At 37.8% G+C, this 23,999-nt stretch overlaps 2 protein-coding genes and 1 non-coding gene across 5 annotated transcripts in view; 2 read left to right on the forward strand and 1 right to left on the reverse strand.

Moving 5' to 3' along the window:
* The window catches only part of CMSS1 (cms1 ribosomal small subunit homolog), a 383,830-nt gene that overhangs the window by 203,809 nt on the left and 156,022 nt on the right, over window positions 1–23,999 (forward strand). The gene's annotated exons all lie outside the window — the stretch shown is intronic.
* FILIP1L (filamin A interacting protein 1 like) overlaps window positions 1–23,999 on the reverse strand; it is a 302,611-nt gene that overhangs the window by 194,721 nt on the left and 83,891 nt on the right. The window lies entirely within an intron of this gene.
* TRNAK-CUU (transfer RNA lysine (anticodon CUU)) lies at window positions 17,104–17,176 on the forward strand. The gene has a single exon. It is a non-coding gene; the product is annotated as a tRNA-Lys (tRNA).

A 23,999-nucleotide genomic window follows, 5' to 3' on the forward strand; every position in this document is an offset into this window, starting at 1 on the left:
GTTCTCACTTCTACCTCTTGTTTTTAGGTAAGTTGTCTCACTGGGGTGACATTTCATTTGATGGAATTTTCCATTTGGTAAAGTATTACTTTTTTTTATCAAATGATGTAAACTCTCGTCTTTGTGATTTCCCTGTCTGTATTTTCCCACAACACTGTCCTCCATAGTATACTCTATCTAAAAGGCAAAGAGCATGCACAAAAGAGAGAGAGAGAGAGAGAGAGATTGAGAAAGAGGGCTGGGAAACAAGAGAAAAGACATAGAACTAAATATATCTGTCTGTCAAAAAACATTATTGAAGAAACCTGGAGCACCTGGGTGGCTCAGTCAGTTGAGCATCTGACTCTTGATTTCGGCACAGGTCATGATCTCACGGTTGTAAAATCAAGCTCCACTCCAGGCTCTGCACGGACAGCACAGAGCCTACTTGGGATTCTCTCTCTTTCTCTCTCTGTCTCTCTCTCTCTGCCCCTCCCCTACTCACACACGCACTCTGTACTCTCTCTCTCTTAAAATAATACATAAACACTCTTTTAAAAGAAGAAAAAAAGAAACCTCCCTTTTCATATCTATTTTTGTGAATTTAGTCTTTTAGAATTTCAGGAAGTAGAAGAGTTATTACAGCGCCCCCCCACTTAGCTGCAATTTCCCTTTCTGTGGTTTCAGTTACCTGTGGTCAGCCACAGGTCCAAAAGCAGATGAAGTTCCTTCTGACATATGCTCAGAAAGCCAACAGTAGCCTAACACTACATCACCATGCCTACATCATTCACCTTACTTCATCTCATCATATAGGCCTTTTTTCATCTGACAGCATCACAAGAAGAAGGATGAGTATAGTACAATAAGATACTTTGTGAGTGAGAAAAAGAGACCACATTACATAACTTTCATTATAATATATTTTTGTAATTGTTCTATTTTATTATTAGTTATTATTGTTAATCTCTTATGGTGCCTAATTTATAAATTAAACTTTATGATGGGTATATATGTTTAAGAAAAAACAGTATATATAGGTTCAGTACTATCAACGATTTCAAACACCCATTGGGGGTCTTGGAACATATCCCCTGTGGATAAGAAGAAACTGCTGTATATGTAATTGTATTTTAAAAAGGATTGGGCTTATTTCAAAGAATAAGTTTAGAGTACTGGCTTTCCAGTTATATTTGGTGAAAACCTGACATTCCTCAAAAAGTTGCTCTCCATTTTGGGAAAAGCATTCTAAATCATTAGAGAGCGTTTCTTTGGAATCGTAGTTTTAAGTGTTCAGGTATTTGTTCATTTTAAACACAGTTATTAGATAGGAACAAAATACATAATTTTGGAAGTACGAAACCAAGATTCTGTGGCGCAGAGATGGTACCAGGGTTTGTAGTCCGTAACAATAGAAGATTGAAGCCTCTAAGAGTGAGTATAATAAGAGGGACAAAAGGGCACATCATAACATCAGATGGCTTTTTTCCTGTTGTTCTGGATCTTTTCACTAATAAGAAGAATGTCTATATTTGGTACACTTTCTGCAAAGGTAGGTGAATTATGAATCCTAGCAATTTGTTTTCCTTCAGGGAATGTTTCTTTCTCCATAAAACCAGGCACATATTGATCCATTGAGTAGATCTATTGAGTAGGGCCTGAAAACTCTACTCCCAGCATCATGCCTTTCCCAGTGTTTCTTGACTGGAAATTTTGTTTTCTTCTAGAGATTAACTTGGTAAAAAGACATAGCTTAAAATACCCAGAGAACCAGTTGTACGCCATATTCCTTTGATTCTGCTACTCCATTGTCTCTTCCCTCTCCCCCTTCTTAATTGTTTAAACTAAATACCTGGTGTTCATAGCTGCCAATCCTGTTGAGACCTTGGAAAATTGGCATTTATTGTTGCTGACTGAGAGGCCTGACAGTCCTTGGATATTGGGTGAAATAGTGATAGGATGACATTGGCATTCTACTCAGAAAGTTTATGGCTGAAACAAAGTTCCTTATAGATCAGAAAGCTATCCCATATCTACCCAACAATAGGCCCCACCCCATAAGTCCAAGAGCATGTGGGTAGAAACAACTTCTGCTCTGTAAAGCATTCTGCTTCTGACTGAGTGAATAAATGGATAGATGACTTTTTAAATGAGAGTGTGAATATTTTAATATTAGAGATATTTTTAAATGAAGAATCTCCCATTTTAATGACAATTACCTTGTGTTTGGCAACGTATGATATTGTAGGGATGCTTTCTCATACTGAGATTCTGATAATTCCCATATTAATCATCATGTACATAAATTTGATTTCTTTTAAAAACCTTTGTGAAGGCAGTGGCTAGTGAGAAGCAAGAGATGAATGGTATCCTTTAACTCAAAGTATTCAAAAAAAACAATTAAAAATAAATAAACATGATAGGATTTCTGACACCTTCGTCTGTTTTTATATTCCAAAAGGATAAAATATCTAAAAATTCTACTTTTTTATATCTTTACTTCCTTCCTTCCTACTTCCTTCCTAGGAAGGAAATTGGTAGATGTAAATTCCGCTATGAATTATATAAAATGAATTTTATGAATTTTATGAATTATATAAAAATAAGTTAATTTCAATGCTGATTTTTCTTTCTTTCCTGTGAATCTCTCTAGCTCTCTCATTAATGTCATTGAAAGACCAAAACCAAACAAAATGTTTTTTTGTATTTCCCTAGAAATTGGCTATCCAAAGAGAAGTCCAGCATTCTGGTATTGTATTTGATAACTTTGGAGAAAATCAAGAACTTCTTGAACACATGTCACTTGGTAAATTGTAGGAGCATATGGGACTAAGAATCCTCCCTAATATTATAAAAACTGAGGGTAGTTCTGATGCTTGCAGAAGAATTTAGACCCTCCCACCCATGCCAAATTAAGTATTGCATACACTCAGTTTAGCTTCAGTTCAGCTAAACTGTCATCAGAAAAGGCAGACACATGTGGTTTCCTCAGTTATAAAATGAGTACGTATCAAGACTAAGACCAGTGATGGACTGATTGCTGGACCCACTAAGCATATTCTAACAGCAGTTTCATTTCAAGGCCAGTAAATTGTATTAGATAAAGTATGCAGAGAGTCTCTGAAATTAAATTTAATAGAAAATGGAATGGCCATGTTTTTTTGTTTCTTTTCTAAAATAAGTTCCTTCTAAGCTGTTGAATGATTTTTTTTTTTTTTAATAATCTCAATCTCAGGTTCATTGCTTCTAGAATTCTCATGGTGCTTGAAACTGAATGCTGTGGTTATTGAGGTAAAAGTTATTATAGCTATGACTGACCATACAGAAAAGAAACATGGCTCTTAAATTCTCCGTGCCTCAGTGTCCTCTTCTGTTTGCCTCCACCTGACTGAAAGCCCCATGAATTTAGAGACTGTCTGTTTTTGCTCATTGTTGTAGCTGTCACTTTTGCCATATTGCCTGGTATATAGTAGGTACTCATTTAGTATCTGGTTAATTAGGGGAGGCACCCTCAAATGTATAAATCTCAACCACATGTGAGCATTATACATAATAATGAGATGTTGTGCAAATGTGTGTGTGCGCGCACGCATGTGTGTGTGTATCCCAAACATAAGTACTGAAAAATAGTTGTTTTTTAAGCTGATTCATGCTAACCAAGTTTACCCCAAAAAGACTATCTTGCAAACCAGAACAGCCCTGTTAATTTGAAGTGGATGACATCTTCTACCTGATTTGAGAGCTAGAGCTGTTTATATCCTTTAGTGCCACCCTGTTATTAATCAGTTGTATGTAAGGCAACTAATTGCACCCCAGAAATTATTTGAACATAACATGATAATAAAGGAATAAATTAAAACAGGCTGATAAGTCCCTTTCTTCATTCTAAGGTTTCTATCCAAATCATAACTTCCTTTGATATTTCTAGATAAACTAACAAGGTTTTATAGCCCAGTTTGCTTTCTCTTAATCTGTGAGAGCCCTAACACCTTCGGCCACCTATACTCACTCATCTTTTTATTACGCTGCCATCTCCCCGCCATCTTCAGTTTAGATTTGTTTCTTGGTTAGATTTATTTTGATCTTGAAGTCTACTTTGCACTTTCTACCAATGTGTCCTTTTTTTTTTTTTAATGGAAAACAGTACCCACTGGTGATCAGGAATCACTGATATGAGGGAAAATGTAATACTTTTTTAGTACTGTCCATGTCCATAAATATGTATTAAATGTCTAGTGTGTGGGCATCCTGAGTTGTGATCCCAACAAGACATGAGTTATAACCATTTGTAAGTTATAAAATCAAAATCAGAGGTTCTCCCTGTATCCTAGAGTGCAATCCTCAGAACAAGGATGAGAGTGAGAGTCACAGCCTTTGAAAACTCTGCTATGGTGCCCATCAGTGTTTCCCAACTTGTGTTTTGTGGAACACCAATTCTGGGGGATGTACTATCAAAAGTCAAGTAAATTGAAGAAAAATAGCAATCTTTTGAAGAACCACAGTGCAAAGAAGATTAATCTGGAAAAGCTCTAAAGTATCCTACACAAAGAAACAAGTTTAGCTTTGCTGAACTAACTTAATTCAGAATACACTTTAGGGAAAACTAACAACAGTAGTGACATCTTTAGAAGGTTATAATTTTCTCGTTTTATTATTTTTAATTTTCTTTCCATTTCTCTTTCTAGACCCTGTGAAATTAAGAATTCTTAATCATTCTGTTCTGCTCTTCCTCTGTGCTATCCCCAACCCCTGATAAGAAAGCTGTATGGAAGAAAGGAGGGGGGAAAAGGAAGGAAGGAAATGTGTGTGTGTGTGTGTGTGTCTGTCTGTCTGTCTGTGTCCGTGTGTGTCTGTTTGTCTTGTTTATTTGTCTATACAGAACTATTGTATAGTCCTTATGTACTTTAAAACTTTATACCAATATGATAAAAGGTGTTAATACTTATAGCAGATTTTATTAAATTGTGTTACATTATATAATTAAATACACAATATTTTTATTTTGCTTCTGTAGCAAGCAAAAATGATTACTTGAGGGGTGCCTGAGGGGCTCAGTTGGTTAAGCCTCTGACTTCAGCTCAGGTCATGATCTAACGATTAGTGGGTTCCAGCCCTGCGTCAGGCTCTGTGCTGACAGCTCGGAGCCTGGAGCCTGCCTCAGATTCTGTGTCTCCCTCTCTCTCTGCCCCTCCCCCACTTGCACTCTGTGTCTCTCTGTCTGTCTCTCTCAAAAATAAAATTAAAACATTAAAAAAAAAAATTTGGGGGGCGCCTTGGTGGCGCAGTGGGTTGAGCGTCCGACTTCAGCCAGGTCACGATCTCGCGGTCCGTGAGTTCGAGCCCCGCGTCGGGCTCTGGGCTGATGGCTCGGAGCCTGGAGCCTGTTTCTGATTCTGTGTCTCCCTCTCTCTCTGCCCCTCCCCCGTTCACGCTCTGTCTCTCTCTGTCCCAAAAAAATAAATAAACGTTAAAAAAAAAAAAATTTTTTTTTAATGATTACTTGAGAAGGAAGTATGTCCTGTAGTTAATGGAGTTAAAATCTGTATTGGAAGAATTTCTTTTACTTTAAATTATGTATATACGTGTGTGTGTGTACATATATACATAGTATACATATATAGCTATTGTTTTATCATATTTCCACTTTAGTGATGAAGTTTAAAAGTTTAAATATTATACTCAGAAAAATAATCTTATTTCTGATGATACTTGTACTGTAGGAAAACCTCCACTCTGTAGAATCTTTGAAGATTATTTTATTTTTTTAAGTTTATTTATTTATTTTGAGAGAGAGAGAGCACGTGAGCAGGGGAAGGGCAGAGAAAGAGGGAGAGAGAGAATCCCAAGCAGGTTTTGCACTGCCAGTGTGGAGCCCGACACACAGCAGAAACTCAAAAACTGCGAGATCATGACCTGAACCAAAGTCAGACGCTTAACAGACTGTACCACCCAGACTCCCTGTTGGTTTTAGACAATAAAATTTTCTCAATACATGGAGGCTTTTCCCCTAATACTGTCACAATCTCCAAAACTTTAAAAATATATATTATTTTAGATGAACATTGTTCTAAAATATTTCCATTTCTTTTCTTTTAAAGAACATGCTGATCATAATTTAAACTTTTTTGATGACCCCAGGTCATCACTGAGTTCACTTCCTTTCAGCAAGTGTTTATTTAGCACCTCCTGTATGTGATGATCCTCTCAGGCCCTTTTGGATACTTCACCATCTCTTTACCACTGTACTAAACAGCTGCTGACTGCTGTGTTTTGGGACTCTTGGGTCAGCTTTTTATAGTTTTTCTGATTTCCTAGCTGTGAGGACTGGCAGACTCCTGTGAGTATGTCCCACTGACCCTCCCTCACCCTCTTCTGTGAGCAGGAAACTAAAATAACTAGCCTTATGGATACACATTCAAATAAGAGCACACTAGGAAGCTCTTATGTGAAGTCTGTGAAATTTGTAGATTTTGGCCGCTCAAGAGTCATTTTTATCCTTTTGCTTATTACTGAAATTTCTTGAATTCTTCTAACATTTTAGATACATGAAATGTTGCTATAAACTTATGAAGCAGACATTTCCTTTATCCCTTTTCTTAATAGTCCTTCTTTAGTCCTTCTAATAATCCTTCTAGAAACAGATTCAGATTTTATAACACCTCAGTCTATGTTATCCAATGACCAAGTGAGAGTTAGTTTTGTCTTGAAATACTAATCAGCAATTTTCCATCTAATTATAGTCCACAGCTTTCTTATGAACCATTTTACATTTGCTTGAGATTTGGTTTAATTTTGACCTATAATGGATTTTTATTAATTTTTCAAATTCAGTTTGTGAAAATATACCATAGAATTCTTAATAGAAACTTCTATAGCAGGCTCATTTTGATATTCTCCTTTGTCAAAATGATGTGTCCTAAAAATGTCTATCATTAAAAATTAGCATTTATAAAATATTTGTTAAATTATATGGCTCTAATTTTCAATTTAGCTGAAAATGAATTCAGTGCTGGAGAGAAGTGTGACCCAGGGTGTATGCTGTACAGAGCTGTAAGAACTCATGTGTTAGATGAGCAAAGATGTCCAAGGCTGTGGTACCGGTTAGAGCAGTAAAGCTGGATGAGGTTTTTAGCACCTCCCAATGACCTGTACCACCATTAGCAACTGTTAGTTAGCTCATCACATCCTTTCACACCTTTCAACACCTTTTTAGCCTCTTCAACCCTGTGTCCTATTTATGTACTAAATCTACCTGGCACCCATCTTAACAAATAAAAGTAAGAGGAAGCACCATAGTAACCAAAGAATGAAATTCCCCTGTATGCACTTTGTATTACCAGCAGCATGTACACTGACATCTTTTTTGAAGAGTTAGTTGATGAAGAAACGAGAATCCTTGGGTTATCTACCATTAAAAGTTAAATTGTGGTATTTTGGTCTCCTTGTAAAGACAGTATGAGATCTTTTTTTCCCTAAAATTATTTCTAGAATTCTTGAATATAGCTAATTACTCTTCCCGTTTAAAAGAGTCTTTTAAAAGACTCTTTCCCTTTTCTATTTAAAAGTCTTCTCTCTTTAAACTGTATATAAATGTAAGCTGATGTATCTTTTCCTAAGAGTGTGATTCACTCCATAATCTTTCCTTCAAGCTGTTATCACAACATTAAGGAATAAGAATTTTCCTTATATTGTCGTCTAACTTCATGGCTTATTTTCATTTAATTTTTTTTATTCACCTGGAATTTATGGAAGAGAATTTTGGAAAGCTGCAGTAGTTCTTTTTTTTTTAGAGGAAGTGGCTACCATGAGATTGAGGTTAGGAGGAGTGTGGCACGAGAAAACTGACTTGAAACCTCCATATATTATATGCAATTTTATTTTCTTTCTTTTTTTTAACTTATTTATTTGAAATAGTGGGGGGGGGGGGGCAGAAGGGAGGGGCAGAGAGAGAGAGGGAGAGGGAGCATTCCAAACAGGCTCCACACTGTCAGTGCAAAGCCCGATCCAGGGCCCAACCCCATGAACCATGAGATCATGACCTGAGCTGAAACCAAGGGTCGGATGCCCAACCAACTGAGCCACCCAGGCATGCCTGCAATTTTATTTTCTAATTAATATCTCTGATTCAGTAATCACTCGGGAAATTAGCCATGCAAGTTTTTTTGCTCCCTGGAAAGCCTTACTACAATCAACAATTTTTCTGGCATATCATATACCTTATAATTTTGTTTTCTAAAATTTTGTGGCATTTAATGTCTTCATTTCCTTGCAATCTTTTAAACCCTTTGTATCTTCATATATTTTATTACTCCCACACCATTTTCTATTTCATGTCATTCTTTGCAATTCACTTTGTTATTCTGCAAATAAATCAGTTGCAGATTTCCTAAAAGCTGGATCCTCTCACTTATGGTCTAGTGCTGTGGTTTCTTAGTAGAAGACAAGTTTACAGCCAGAAGCTGTAAGTTCCCCAAGTTCAAAATCTGTACAAGTTTACGCTAGAAAACCAAAATATTCTCTCTGTAATCACTGAACTTCCAAAAGACGATAGATGCTATGGGCTTAGAAACAGAATCAATTCGTTAGGTTCTAGGTATTTTGAAGGTCTGAAATAGATCACATGAGATCCAGCATTGCTCTGGGCCGTTCTTCTCTGAGGGCTACAGATAGGGTACAATCTTTTGCCAAGGCCTAAAAGACAGAGCTATAAATTGACAGGAAGGTAGCCTTTCTGATCCTACTCTCACCAGAAGGAACAGCAGGTTAAAATTAATAATGACTGATAATATGTTTTCAAATAGTCTTAAAGTTTTTTAAAACATTTATTTCTAATGATTTAATTTAAAGTTTACAAAGCCAGTAAGCATGTTGCTATTTACTTATTACTAAGAACTATTTTAGGGCAGGCTGGCTGGCTTAGTCAGTAGAGCATAAGACTCTTGATCTCAGGGTCATGAGTTCGAGGTCTACACTGGATGTGGAGATTACTTTAAAAAAATCTTTTTTAAAAAAGGGCTATTTTTTTTTAAATAATGAATAATTTTCCTCTTTCTTCATTGCCTAGACCTCAAATCCTAATGCAGGATTCCCCAGCTTGCCATTCTCACCAGAAAATTAGAGAATATAGTCATTTCAGTGTCACTGCCATTCTGGGCATCAAACAAACTGTTAAAAGCACTTGCGTTTCTGGTGACACATTCCAGAACTCTCATTATACATAATAAGCTCATTCTTTGGAGTTGCTAAGAAGTGGAACTTAAGTTTTTGTGTCCTCAACTATATTCTTCTTGGTTCCTTGTTTCGTTCCAACTTAGGCATCTTTACTACCTATACATCAAGAAATAAACTAATAGTACACAGGATTATGCAAAAAGCTTCAGGAGAGAAAGAACTCCTCCCAGAATTTCAAAACTGCCTCATTGGAGAGAAAATTTCTATAACATTTTATTTTATTCAGAGAATCTAAGGCCCAGAGAGAACAAAGAGGCAGGAGAAGAGCCTTCTTGAGCTCTGAGTTGGAATCAAGATCAGCATTATGACCCCATTATGGCCCTCCATAAAGCAATGTTTTGAAGAAATTAGTAAATTTTATATTACGTATCTTGGTTGCTAGTCTTTTTTAAGTCTGAGAATAGACATAAAGATAGGTCGGTGTAAACAGTGATGTGCAGTTTAAAGAAAGAACGATACTTTATGACATTCTAATCTTTTTAATGGAGAAGGAAGAATAGCCTGCATGCTACACCTGTGTATATGCCTGTCTGTCTGTCTGTCTGTCTGTCTGAGACAGAGAATGAAAAAGGAAGGGAGAGAAGAAGGGAGGAGACACAAGATAAACATAGTAATACTATTTTCTTTTTCCACATAAAATGTGCAATAGCTTGGGAACAAAGCATATCATAAAATCCATATAGGTATTTTAAATAAAATGGAGAGGAAGATCAAGGGAAAAGAATGATATTAGAGTAACTTTGGATCTCTCAAGAATCCTATAGATCTTTTGATTCAGGTGCAGTAACAGCATTAAGAGGGGAGTCAAGGCACAGTTCTGTTCTAAGAGCAGATCTTCCATTGGTCCCCCTTTCATTGCCAGCCCATATTGAACCAGTGCCAAGTCCATTGTCAGCCTTTGGGCTCACCCAGCCTGTGCATTCGTTCTAGTTCCCCTAGCTCTGCCTGCATGCTTATGCCATGGCTTTTCCAGTGTTCATTCCATTGCTTTGGAAAGGCCTGTATTTTCAACAGTTGCACACCCATAACAGGAATAGCAATGAGCATGAATTTTGAAAACCTGCATATGCATTTTATTTTGGGGCTTGAGTATCCAAGAGGCCTTCAAAATATCATTCTCAGTTTATTGTTCTGTTGAGTTCACAGGTGCTTCCACAGGATGGACTTAGGTGAGGGACACTCAGAAACTGGCTAAGCGAAGGTGAAAGGAAAGGGAGAGAAATTCCATTCTGTCTGACCCAGGGATAATAGATAGAAAACCTAAAAATATTTTTCTTCCAAACGCATCATTCATTTCGACCATTAATTCTCATTGTTATTTTCCACTGCCCCGTTATTATTTGCACTTCTTCAGAAATCAGTGCATGAGCCTGAAGAAGCAGAGAACTGAGGTGCTACACCAGATTCTGAGAAAATTCGGTTTTGAACTGAGGTCCCACCTCTGAGCTCATGCTTTTTCATTACACTGTATTTGGCTGAAGATCTGATACTAGATGCACTGTAACCGTTGCAAAGGCAGTGTAATCTCTGGCTTCCTAGATTTTCACTGGCATTTTTGCCTGTTGTTAAGAGTAGCCACACCTTTCCACGAGTTGTGGGTGTTTTAGCCATTTGGGAAAAAGAGGGCAGGGGGAAAGAAAGGAATTGGTGGTGAAGAGATGGTGCCTGAAAATGGAAAGGTCACAGATGAAAGTGGAGTATGTGTTACCTTCTGGCTCAGGCCAGGCGGCTGGGTGTGGGTGTCATGTACGCCCCAGTGCGGTGTCACCCTTGCAGTGGTAATTCAGTTTAGCCACCACGGAGTATTGTTCCTTGTTTTCTATAGTGCTTGTCAAAATGCTATGACAACTGGCTGGTTTTATGAAAACAGAGCCTGGCTCTCAAGAGACAGTGTGTCTGAAAGTCAAACATGGATGGCAGCCATTGGCACGCGAAGGAGTCAGAAACCACAGATTGTTTTCTCGTTGGATGAACAGCTTAAAGCAACGTAAAGTTAATTGAAGAATTCCTTGAAAGTGAAGTCAGACTAAAAGAAATGCTGTAAGTCTATAATTTACTAAATGTGAAAGATCTTTAAGTGGTAGTGAGACTAAAAGAGTTGGGGGTAGGGAGAACACTTTTGTAAACAGATCTGGCTTGTATTATTGCCTAGGCAGTTTTAATTATTTGCTCTAATAATGTAGATCTCCAGAAGAATCTTTAATTAGGTAAAGCTTGATTTATGGAGTTGGCCTCATATAAACCATGATGTCATGGTGTGCTGCAGAAAATTACAGGCCTGGTCTTGCCATTGAAAACTATTATTTCTACCTGGGACTATTCATGCTCTGTATGTCTTACTCTCACGAAATCAGAGCATCCTGTGTTCTCATTTTCAATGTCTTTTGCCCAGGTAAATTCAACATATACTATTACTCATTAAACAATTTGTCAATTGTGTATATAATACATATATGTGTATGTGTGTGTATGTGTGTGTGTATATATATATAGGTATACACGTATGTATATACGTATATATACATATATACACACACACACACACACACACACACACACACTGAGGAGGCAGGGGCAGAGTTTAACTACTACCTCTAGTAGTTAAAGAAACGTTTACCTCTTAGGAACTTTGAGACCAGCCTGTAATCCTCCGCAGAAATTGATTCATTCTCCCTTCTGCTGATAGACTGGCAGGGGCAAGCCAGACTGTCAAAAGTGATATCTGTGTGTCTGTCTGCCTGTCCTTCCCACAACCCTAACCCCATCCTCCACTTTCCCTCTCCTTCCCTAGCTTCTTCCTGGGAAGTTCTTTCAGTGTCATCATTGCCTGTTTCATCTGGTTTTAAATAAGAGCATGGGGCCTCTGTGACATTTTACTGTGGTTCTCACTTCCCTCCCATTACCGTAGAAGCCTTGATGTGGGGCCAAGGCCTTTTCTTTGATTATAGGTCTGCTGATTATAATTTCCTAACATTTTTCTTGCATTAATTATACCTTAATGATTGCATTTTCTATGGTTTTCAACGTTATTAAAGTAGCACTTAGACAAGACGTTAGAAGGAATCTTTCTAGATTTCAACAATTTATTTTCCATTCTTTTTAGACTTTATCTAACTTGTACCTGCCTTGATAGCTGTTTTAAGGGTTTTGCATTTATCAGTTCTTCTCAAACTGCTCAATGTTTTTACATACAAACAACTCCTGCCTTTCACTGTCATATTTCATCACTCTATATAGTATTTGATTAAATTATATGATTACAATAACAAGTCCAACAGGCATAAACAGGTTTGGGAACAAACATAATTGAAGCAGTTGGAAGAAGTGCATGGTGCACACTAGAGAATAGCCTTCTGTAGGGGCGCCTGGGTGGCGCAGTCGGTTAAGCGTCCGACTTCAGCCAGGTCACAATCTCGCGGTCCGTGAGTTCGAGCCCCGCGTCGGGCTCTGGGCTGATGGCTCAGAGCCTGGAGCCTGTTTCCGATTCTGTGTCTCCCTCTCTCTCTGCCCCCCCCCCGTTCATGCTCTGTCTCTCTCTGTCCCAAAAATAAATAAATGTTGAAAAAAAAAATTTAAAAAAAAAAAAAAAAAAAGAGAATAGCCTTCTGGCCTCTAGGATTCGGTATGTCTGAGCTAAACAAAAGGACAGAATTGGGTAGGTGGAGCTCAGTTATGAGAACTTCTGAATCTGTACTCTCATCATTTTCTTCATTTTGCAAATGAGACCCAGGGTGGTTACATGACTTGCCCAAGGTTGTCAGACCGGTTGGTAGCCAAACTGGGTGTCCTCACTCTGAAGCCAGAGTTTTCCTATGGTACCAGAGGAGCACTGATACCCTGGCCCTTTATGAATGCAAATATAAAGAGATAATTTATCCATAGTTTTTATGTTACTAATTAACGCACATCTGTCTTTAAATTCCTCTTGATATCAAAACTGATCCTTCTTTATTAGAAGGAGTTAATGTAGGTTATGAAATCTATCACTTTTGTCTTTAAATGACCATAATTAATAAGAAAGAGAGATGCTGCATGGAAGAATTTTTCAGTAGGGCTTGTCCTCCTTATCCATCCACAGCCCCATACTGTTCATAGCTGCTTTTGTCCCTCTAAAAACAAATTGTTAAAGGGTGTGGACCTCAGACAAAGACGCTTTTGGGTTGAGGCAGCACTGTAAGGTTTATATTTATATGATCTCTTTCACAAACCATATGTGCTGACTTTTCTAGTATCAAGTTGGAAAGATTTTTTTAATCACTTTCCTTATCTTGCCCCATCCGTCCAGTGCTTACCTCTTGCCTCACCCCCTTTCAGAAAATATTTGATGTTGTTTAGAGTGAAAATACACCTACAACTGGGCAGTTAAAAATAAAATCAAAACCATTAGGATGAATATGAAAGAAGGGGGGAAATGCTATACTTAAATCCCTGACGTAAAAAGTTTTGTTATTATTGAACATTGCATTTAACTGAGCTTCTTACAGACAACAGAAAAGATATTTGGGTATACATTATTTTTATTTGCTGAAGGGAAACAGATCTTCTACAGGGATATTACCAAGCACTTTATTCTAAGCCAATGAGCCTTACGTAAGTGAAGCTGAATAACCACCTAGAGCAAGGTAATTGTTCACACATTAGATCTGGAGAAACCTTACTATAGTCCAATTCCATTCTTGGTTGATGGGGAACAGAAGCCCAGAGAAAAGAAGTAATTTGCCAGTCACCGAACTTGCTGGTGATACCACCATCCTGGAGCCAGTGTCCCTTGGTACCGACTTAGATCTCAGAGCACCCTTGTTTACAGATCATGGGTATAGAGAGAAATGGTGCTGGACTCGATATGGTCCAGGTGCCATACCTCACTATTGGGCAGTGGGGACACAGACTGTCAAGTGAGTGGGATTTAGACCTGATGAAGTCAGAATATGCAGAAGAGGGTTTTCTTCTAGGGTTTCTCTTTTCACTGAGAAGGAGGACGGAGGGTGGACCTCTGTCTCAGATTGTTGTCAAATCACTATGGAGGGGAAAACTAGAATAATAGGTGCCCTTATTATACTCGTTTAGAAACAAATACTTTGTCAAAACCCTCCTTTCTTTAGTCAGAATTTTGGGCATGTTTATGTTGTATTGTAAGACAGTGAATTTATGAGAGAACTTTGGGCAGGGGTCTTAAACTCAAGCTGCTCTATGGCAATCAGGCAGCAGTGATAGACAGCTGTCTACTACCTAAAAGGCCAGGTATAAGACAGCAGGGAGAGTGCTCCAAAGGGCCAGTGTCCTATCTCCAGGGGGAAGCTGCTTCCCATCTCCAGCTGATTTTTGTCTTGTGAAAAATACAAGTATACATTTGACCATATCTTCTAGCGTTTTAAGAGAAGCTGAAAGTCTCAGTTATTAAGTCTCCCGATTTTAAATGTTAGCAACTTCTTTCTTACACATGAAACTATAAACCTTGGAGTTGTCCTTGACTGATCTCTTCCTTTCAAAACCTACATCTAGCCCATCTGGAAATCCTATTGGATCTACCCTCCATATATATTCAGAATCTGATCACTTTTTACACATCTCTTTTGTGCTACTATAGCCCAAACCACCGTTCTCTCTCTCCAGGATTGCTGCAGTAGCTTCCCAGTTGGTCTCCCTTCCATGCTTTCTCTCCTGCAGTCAGAGGGATATTATTGAAGCATAAGCCAGATCGTGTTGCTCCTCTTTTCATAACCCTCCAAAGGCTTCCCATCTCACTCAGCAAAGTCCAAAGTCTTCCCAATGTCCCATAAAGGCCCTCTGACCTCATCTCTGCAGCCACAGTGGCCTCCTGTCTGTTCCTTGGATTCACCTGTTCATTTCTTCATCATGACCCTTGCCTTTGCTCTTCCGTTGCTAGGATGATCTTTCTCAGGTATCTCTAAGACCCAATCACCCCCTTCAACCCCTTGCTCAAGTGTCATCTTCTCCATGAGGCCTTCCTTAGCCACACTATCTAAACTGGTAGCCATACACACATACATCCACTACCCTTCCTCTGCCCTTCTCAACTTTGTTTTCTGTTCACCACATACCAAAATCTTATATGCTACATATTTTTCTTGTTTGCTACCTATCTTCCACATTAGAACATAGGTTCCAAATGTTTTTGTATATTTCTTCATTGCTGTATATACTTAGAATCTAGAAATGTGCCTCACACATAGTAGGTGCTCAATAAATACTTAATAAATCATAAAAAAACACAATTTTTCAACTTTGGGCTGAACAGACTCTTCAATGGGCCAAATCCATCCTATACCCTCTTTGACCTAGGGTTTTGAAGAGTAAGCACCTCCCCAACTGTACCTAGCAGCTTGGAGACAAGCACATGGCTGCATCATTACACCTGCCCTGCTCAGGAAACCATTGAAGAACTCTTCCACTCCACTCCTACACACTGGCTCCTTCTACTTCACTCTGCTGAACTTTAGTGTATGCTTATTGTTTTATGCCACAACACAGTTTTTCCAGTATATTGATGTTTTGAATATGGAAAATGTTATTTAAATTAGTTCAGCCTCCTGAGCGAACTTCTAAACCTCTGAAAAGTAGGAAACATTTAAATAGTATGATTTTTCTCCCCAACACAGGGTTTAGAGTTAGATAAGCAATGAGGAAGAGGAAGAGCATACAAGGAGAGAGAAAAGCATATGTAAAGACACTCAGGTGGAAAAAACCTGTCCACCTTGGAAAAGAACAAGTGAAACTAGAGTAGTGAGAAAGGGTGGAAAGTGGTAGGAAAAGACGTTGGAGGGGTAAACAGGGCCAAATGTTTCAGGCCAAGGTAAGGAGTTTGGATGTTATTAAAATCCAATGGAAGACTCAGGAATCATTACTGTGAACTATTTGTAGTGGTAATGTTTTTCATATAATTTTTTACTCAAGTCTGACATATATACATCCTGGGGATGTTCTTCAAACAAGCCAGTCTTTTGTTAGCAGTTATTTCAGCACCCAGACTGCCTTCCTTTTGTTAAAAAAAAGTGGGGGGTTAGAGGTGCTTAAATGACTGGGAAAAAACTAGTTTATTTTCATATTTAAAACTAAAATGTAAAAGTTTATTTTAAAATATCTTAATAAAATAACTAAATGTATTTATTTGTACAGGAAATAAGTTTTGTTTTAGTTACATAACACTACAGATTTTGGTTATGAGGACTGTTTAATAAAGTAATGTTCCCCAGGGACATGCAGTCTTTTTAATTGTATCCACTTTAGTTACATACATTAAATGCTAAATGGTCATTCATTTTACTATTGCATTTGCAACTTTGCCAAGTTACTATCACATTGAAATGTATAGCATTTGCTTCTAAAAAAATAATTATATATACTTAGACTATACCAAAGGTACATTAATTGCAGTTTTTATGATAGGTGTAACTTGTCCTTGAGCTCATGGTTTATTCTGGCCTATGTATTGTAATCAGAAAAAGGAATCAAATGTTGAGCAGTTTACTAACATTCTGTAGAAGATAGAGCAAGGCTTTTTTAGTTCAGCATACGAGAACAGTAAAACATTACTGAGATTTGCCCAGAATTGGGCAATCCAAACTGAGCCACTTAGAGGGATTTTGTAGCTTGACCTTGGCCATCTGGTGACTAAAAAGGCAGATTCTGGGACATGATAATATTTGATATATGAATAGCCCAACATAATCAAGCTATAAGTAATCTGGAAAGCTGAGGTAAAGACCAAGTGTTAGGTCTAAGTTTAGAAAGTCCTGGAACATTCAGAGGCAGTACACTGTGACATAAGTGAGAATTTGTAAGAAGAAAAACTTCACAGCTCTTTGCAGCTTTCTCACAACTGATTTTCAGTAGCATTAAGTGGAAATTATAGAAGTAGAGAAATTCAGGGACACCTGGCTGGCTCAGTTGGGAGAGCATGAGACTCTTGATCTCAGGGCTATGAGTTCAAGTCCCATGTTGGGTGTGAAAATTACTTAAAAATAAAATCTTTAAAAAAAAGAAGAAGGAGGAGGAGGAGGAGAAGAAGAAGAAAAGCCAGAACTGGAAAGGACCGTAGAGACCCTATTTTACAGATGAGGAAACTGAGCCCAGAGGATACCAAAGACTTTTTCAACGTCACACAACTAGAATTAATGTAGGACTGAGTTGGGATTTGGAACTCCTATTTTCTAGCTAAATATTCTTTTCCATACTTTCTTGGGCATTTTTTTTACTGTAGTCATTGGAGTTGTTCCACAATGGAGTAAGCTGGCCTGGGTGAAGAAGGGAGCTCTCTGCCACCAGAAATGAGTGAGTGACCAGGCAAAAGCTGTACAATGGCTACCTGACATGCATGCTGATTTTCCATGAAGGAAACTTGTACTCAAGAGTTCTCTAAGGGTTTTACCAGCTCTAATTTTAATGAGTTTGGATGACTTTCATTATAGTGGTAATCAGCTATTTGTCCTCTCTACTTACAAAAATTACTGTTCACTCTCATTCATGCATGTGTTATCCACTGTAGTCTTTTCTCAGAACCTGTTTTCCCTCTGAGAACACCTGTTCCAAAGGTGCATTAGTAATTCAGTATGACCAAAAAGCAGGCCAAGACTCCAAGCTCTGTTCACCTCTTGGAATGATGAGTAATCATTGTACCCATAGGCAATTTAACCTTCTACACTAGACAGAAACCCAATAACTAGTCTTCCACGGCCACACAAATACAAATTAGCTACATAGTGAAAGGGAGATCCATGATATCGAAATCAATCAGCTTTCCTACTATACAGCAAGAACTCGGAATGTTAATCTGCAACCCAGATTTGGTTAATCTGCAACCCAGTAAGGGCTAAATTATTTTTAATGTAAATCATGATAAAATTTCTTTACTGTGCAATTATATATAGCCTATTGTTAGCTGAAAAATGAGAATTTATAGGTTAGTATTACATTATTAAATGCATGAGATAGTAACTCTAATTAGACATGTATTTGCTGCAATACTGGTATGGCTCAGTCAGTTAAGCATCCAACTCTTAATTTCAGCTCAGGTCATGATCCCAGGGTTATTGGATCTATCAAGCCCTGCATCAGGCTCTGCCTGAACATGGAACCTGCTTAAGATTCTCTCTCTTGTGGCAGCTGGGTAGCTCAGTCAGTTAAGCATCTGACTCTTAATTTTGTCTCAGGTCACGATCTCACGGTTTGGTTTGTGATACTGAGCCCCAAGACAGACTCCGTGCTGAAAGCATGGAGCCTTCTTGGTATTCTCTCTCTTTCCCTGTCTCTTTGCCTCTCCCTTGCTCACTCGTGCTGTCATTCTCTCTCTCAAAATAAATCAATTAATTTAAAAAAAGAAAAAAAAGATTCTCTCTCCCCTTGCCCCTCTCCCATGTTCATGGGCTGTCTCTCTCTCTCTCTCTAAAAAAAAAAAAGAAAGAAAGAAAGAAACGTATTTGCCAACTGGTAATATCTGTGTGCATAGAAAATCTCTGCATACTACTGTATTTTGAAAATTATCTCTTGGTCCATCCCATCTCCACCCATTGTCCAATTTTAGAGCTTATTTTTTTCTGCTATAATTTAAAAGGTAATTTACCAGACAAAAAACAGTTTTAAACTATGTGCTTAACAGTCATATTTATAATAGGGAATTTCCATAAAACAAGTGATTCAGTCTCATATGCCTTAAGGTACCCCCTTTCTCCAGTGGAGACTAGGATGAATTATTCATTATAGTAGATATGTGGTCACACTGGGCACCCATCTCCAAAGGTTAAAACTGGGTTTCACACTTCATCCTGAAGTCCTATGGGAAGGTTTTCAATATCCTCATTCCCCTGTTTGCACTGGCCCTGGATTGATTTGGGACGTGGAGTAAGGGCGGAGATGGCAGGAGGGTTTCATGTATTATAATAGTGATCCAGTTAAGGCAGTGAAGGAGCCTTTTTTTCAAACATGAAGGAAACTGAAAGCCCAACAAGAGAGAAGCCACGTCACAGGACTAGAACCAACATAAAAACAAAACCTGAGACCCACTTCTCCTATATCCTGTGTGAATTAACTTTCTTTTATGGTCTCATTCCACCCCTACTGAAAAGCCAAACTGGGCCCTTTCCTTTCCAAAGCTGGCTTGATAGAGAGATTAGGCAGTGTATCTTTTGTGTATTTGCCTTATTTTATCCTAAGAGAAAGACCCCCTAGGACAGTGTTGACAAACTTCTGTAAAAGGTCAGATAGTAAATATTTTAGGCTTTGCCAGCCTTGCGGTCTCTATAGCAGCTAGTCAGCTCTATCATTGTAACACAAAAGCAGCCACAGGAAATACATGAACAAATGAACAGGGCTGTGTTCTCATAAAACTATGAGCACTGAAATTTAAATTTTATTTCTCATGTATCATGAAAAATTACTCTAATTTTTATTTTTTTTCCCAACTCTTTAAAAATGTAAAAATAATTCTCATGGGCTATACAAAAATAGACTGTAGACTACATTTTGACCCACTGGCCATAGTGTGCTAACCCCTGCCCTAGAGGAATAAATCTGAGAAGACCATAGGTGTTAAAACGTGAAGAGACAGAATATGATACCTGAGGACAGATGATTTAAATGTGGTAGGGGAAATGACTGATGGGTATGTGTATGCAGGGAGAGTAGATGGATGATGCCCTGACTCTTGATTCTATTTTAGGTAAGCTGAGTTGGTACTAGGTCAAATTCCACATTCTCTATTTTGATTTACTGTCCTAAAATTTATGAAAGGCAGGTTTTAGCTGGCCTTTGAGAAGAAAAGCAAAAATTAGACAAGGACATGTGACTTGGAGTTTGCCATATGGTATGCAGAACCATTAGGACGTTTTATTAGTAATGGCAGCTGGTGGTTTTCGTTATCAGTGAATCATTGAGAAGCTTGTCTGAATCAGGGAGAAGGCAGTTAGCCATATCCCTCTTAGCACAAACTATTTCATGTCGTTGTAAAGATCTCATAGAATATGTCTTCTGCGTGGTGAAAGAACCCATAAAAATCTGTTTTTAAGACATAAAAGCTATATTGGTAAAATTTTTAAACTCCCATAAACTCAAAATCATAAAGGGCCATTTATTAAAACAGTGTGAATGATTTACGTGCAGTTGAATACAGCTTTTGTTGTTTCGTAGGTCAACTCACCTATAATAATTGCATAACTGGTAGTGTGGTTACTTATAACAAAGGAGTCTTAATTATTATGATAATGATAATATAATTAACATTTTTTGAACAGCCACTATCTGCTGCCACCTAACATCTATAATCCCATTCATTCCCACAGCAGCCCGGCAAGGTCGCTATTATTCTCCTTGAAGATGAAATTGAGGCCTAGTCACATACACACAAAGTAGCAGGGCCAAATCTATGTCTCCCTGACATGAAAGTTTATGCTGTCTCCACTGTACCATTGCCATGGTAAGAAATGTTAGCAAAACAAAACAAAACCGAATTTGGAAAACCCATCCTCAAGTATGTTGCTGACTATCCATACTTTATGTTCATTTTACTCTGTGTGGTTATTGTACAGTAACAGAATAATTTCAGTACCCTAAAACTGTGAAAACTCACACCAATTGTGTCTTAATATTTGCGGTTTGTGTGTCCATTCATTGCTTACAGTTTCTAGGCAGCCTGCAGCCTTGAACTATTCGCTGTCTGAACTTGCCCTCAAAGAATTGTTCCTCCCGCCCTACCTCTATCAAGTGACAACCAATGAAAAACCCACAAGTCCAGCAGCTGCAGCTCTGGAAAGCTTCCATCAAAACCCTCATTCCCACATCCCCTTTGAAAATCACAGAGCTTGCTGTTATCTGCTTGAAGGTCATGACTAATACTTGTAAAACTTCCACAGCAAACACTGTCTACAAGACCTAAATTCCTAAGTTGAGCTCTAATGGTAACTTACCTACACCAAAACCTTTACTGCCTCTCAACTGCCCTACCCTAAATTCTTACCCGTAATATAGAAAGCAAATATGAGGATAGGAGCATTCTAAATAGTCCACAAGAAAACTGGAAAGCTTAATGAATTTCAGAAAGTGCCTCTTTGACAGATCAGAATTAAATGAAAATCCCTGGTATATTGAGAATTATGAGGTGACTTAGCCCTGTTCTTATCCATCTAAATTTTATTCTTTCCATGAATTGCTTTTAGGATTCAGAAGTCAAGTATGCAATATACCTGTCTCAGAGGAAGCAATTTCATTTTTTTCTAAATGTGGGAATGTAGTGCAAAAGTAGCTGTTTTATGTGTGACCGAGTGATAACCAAAATCCAGTTTTTAGCAGCCTTTTCAGATGTGAATCATGTTACTTAATCCAGATCTTTGAAACCACAAACAGGCACAAAGTATGGATGTTTGATTGAAGAAATATGGTGGCTATTATTCACCCTGCCATGCTTTCTTTTGCTTACATTAATGACTCATTAATACATTTTAAGAAAAAAGTAAATTTGCATCATCATCCAGTGAAATTGGCAAGACTGGATGCTCGTGATTACAGACACAAGGCTCCATCAAGAGATAATTTCCTGGTGATCACAACATTGATTTTTTTTTTTTTTTGACTGTCCCACCAGTATGTCCAGGAACTCAGAAAAAAGGCTGCAGCCAAAAGACAAATATGTGCGAATGCACCACTTCTTGTCTGGAGAAAATATATGCACATGGCAGCAGGAAGAAGTTATTTGGTCTGTTATTTATTTATAATGTACAGGCTGCAAAATGTTAGCATTCTGATTGTGCCCAGATATAATAGAAAAGAATTCACTAGCATTTTCACACTAGCATTAGTAAGGAATGCACCTTTGGAATCAACATTAGTTAAAAGGTTGTCATTTATTTCCAGTAATCCCAAAGATTCTTTCTGGTGCCTAAATTATGGAAACAATTATTTGGGGCCTTAAATCCCATCTAAATTGACCGCTCTTGGTCACTTTAGCATATTTCCTTATCAGTAAAACTGAGCAGACACATGCTTTTTAAATATGACAGAAAATATCTACTACTTAGGTAAGATAGTGAGCTCAGATGTATGGTGGGGGAACCCTCATAATTCAAAAAAGACTTTCTTAAAATATTGTTGATAAAGAATATCAGTGTCAGTTTTCCTAATGAGAAGGAGGGGCATGCTTTATAAGCCAAGACTTTCTATTAAATAAACAGCCTCAGGAGAATGTCCATTGTCATCTGTGAGCAGTGTGTGCATGTAAATATATCTGTCTGAAGTAGGGTTTTTTCCCCCAAAGTAGGATATCTCAATGACTGCAGCTTTGTACTTTGCCATTTTTTTATTGTGACTGTCAGTTATTTAAGTATCAGAAAGCAACTTCAGCTGTTAAGGAAAGTCATCTTCATATATTTCTTAAGCAAAATACTGGGGTTTGTCTTTGTCCAAGAAGCTTTAAGGCCTATTTATCTTATTTAACTTTTTAGGAGTTGTTCTGATATCATAAGTGTATATTCAAAATGACTATCCGGATTTTTTTGTGTGTCTCAAGTTAGTGCTTCTAAGATGATTAGATTAGTGGTGTGTCAGTTAAAGCCATGGATATTTTCAAGTCCCTTAGACAAAATGTATTGAAAAATTAAATTCATAAATAAATGAGCATTCTATAAGCATTTTTTTTTTCTTAAATTTTAAATGAAGAGGCATTCACATGAACCTTATACAACCCTCTGGTTCCTGGTAATCCAAGTACCATGAGTTTTTTCCGTGCCACCAAACCAATGAAGAAATTTTGCCATAGGGGAGGCAGAAACTTGTTTCATTCAGTTAAGGGAATATTTCTTGGTTGCCTTTAAATGGTTTCTTTTTTTTTTTTTTCCATATCACTGTTATGTAATAGCTTTACAAGAAAACTATTTTATAATCTCTTCTTTTCTATCCATTTTATTTTTTTTAACGTTTTTATTTATTTTTGAGACAGAGAGAGACAGAGCATGAATGGGGGAGTGGCAGAGAGAGAGGGAGACACAGAATCAGAAGCAGGCTCCAGGCTCAGAGCCATCAGCCCAGAGCCCGACGCGGGGCTCGAACTCACGGACCGTGAGATCGTGACCCGAGCTGAAGTCGGATGCTTAACCGACTGAGCCACCCAGGCGCCCCTCTATCCATTTTTATATTATATTTATTTCATCTATTATATCAAAATACTATAATTTCAACATGTAGCCAGTTCTAGAAAACTGTTAATGACATATTTTATTCTTTTTCTATTCTTTGAATTTTGCTATGTATTTTATACTTGGAGAATATCTTTTAAAAAAAATTTTTTTAATGTTTATTTATTCTTGAGAGACTGAGAGAGAGACACAGAGTACAAGCAGGGGAAGGGCAGAGAGAGGGAGACACAGAATCCAAAGCAGGCTCCAGGCTCTGAGCTGTCAGCACAGAGCCAGACGCGGAGCTCAAACTCACAAACTGCGAGATCATGACCTGAGCCAAAGTCAGACGCTCAACCAACTAAGCCACCCAGGTGCCCCTATGCTTGGAGAATATCTTAATGGGAATCAGCAAGTGCTACTTCAAGTGCTCAATACCACATATGACCAATGACTATCCTATTAGATGGTGCAGTTCTAGACCATGATATCTAGAAGGATATGGACCAACAGTGTTATTAACTTCCTTCAGAAAAACATGTTTATAAAACTAGAGAGATTTAAGTAAACCGGAAAATTATTCTAACAGCCATAAAGTCAGAGGAGAATTTTTATATGATCACAACATTTGTAAAGCCTCAGTTATGTTTATGGGATTAAAGTTAATTTTTT

This window comes from Herpailurus yagouaroundi, unplaced genomic scaffold, assembly GCF_014898765.1.
Source record: "Herpailurus yagouaroundi ecotype Mexico unplaced genomic scaffold, PumYag 162, whole genome shotgun sequence".
Classification (NCBI taxonomy): domain Eukaryota; kingdom Metazoa; phylum Chordata; class Mammalia; order Carnivora; family Felidae; genus Herpailurus; species Herpailurus yagouaroundi.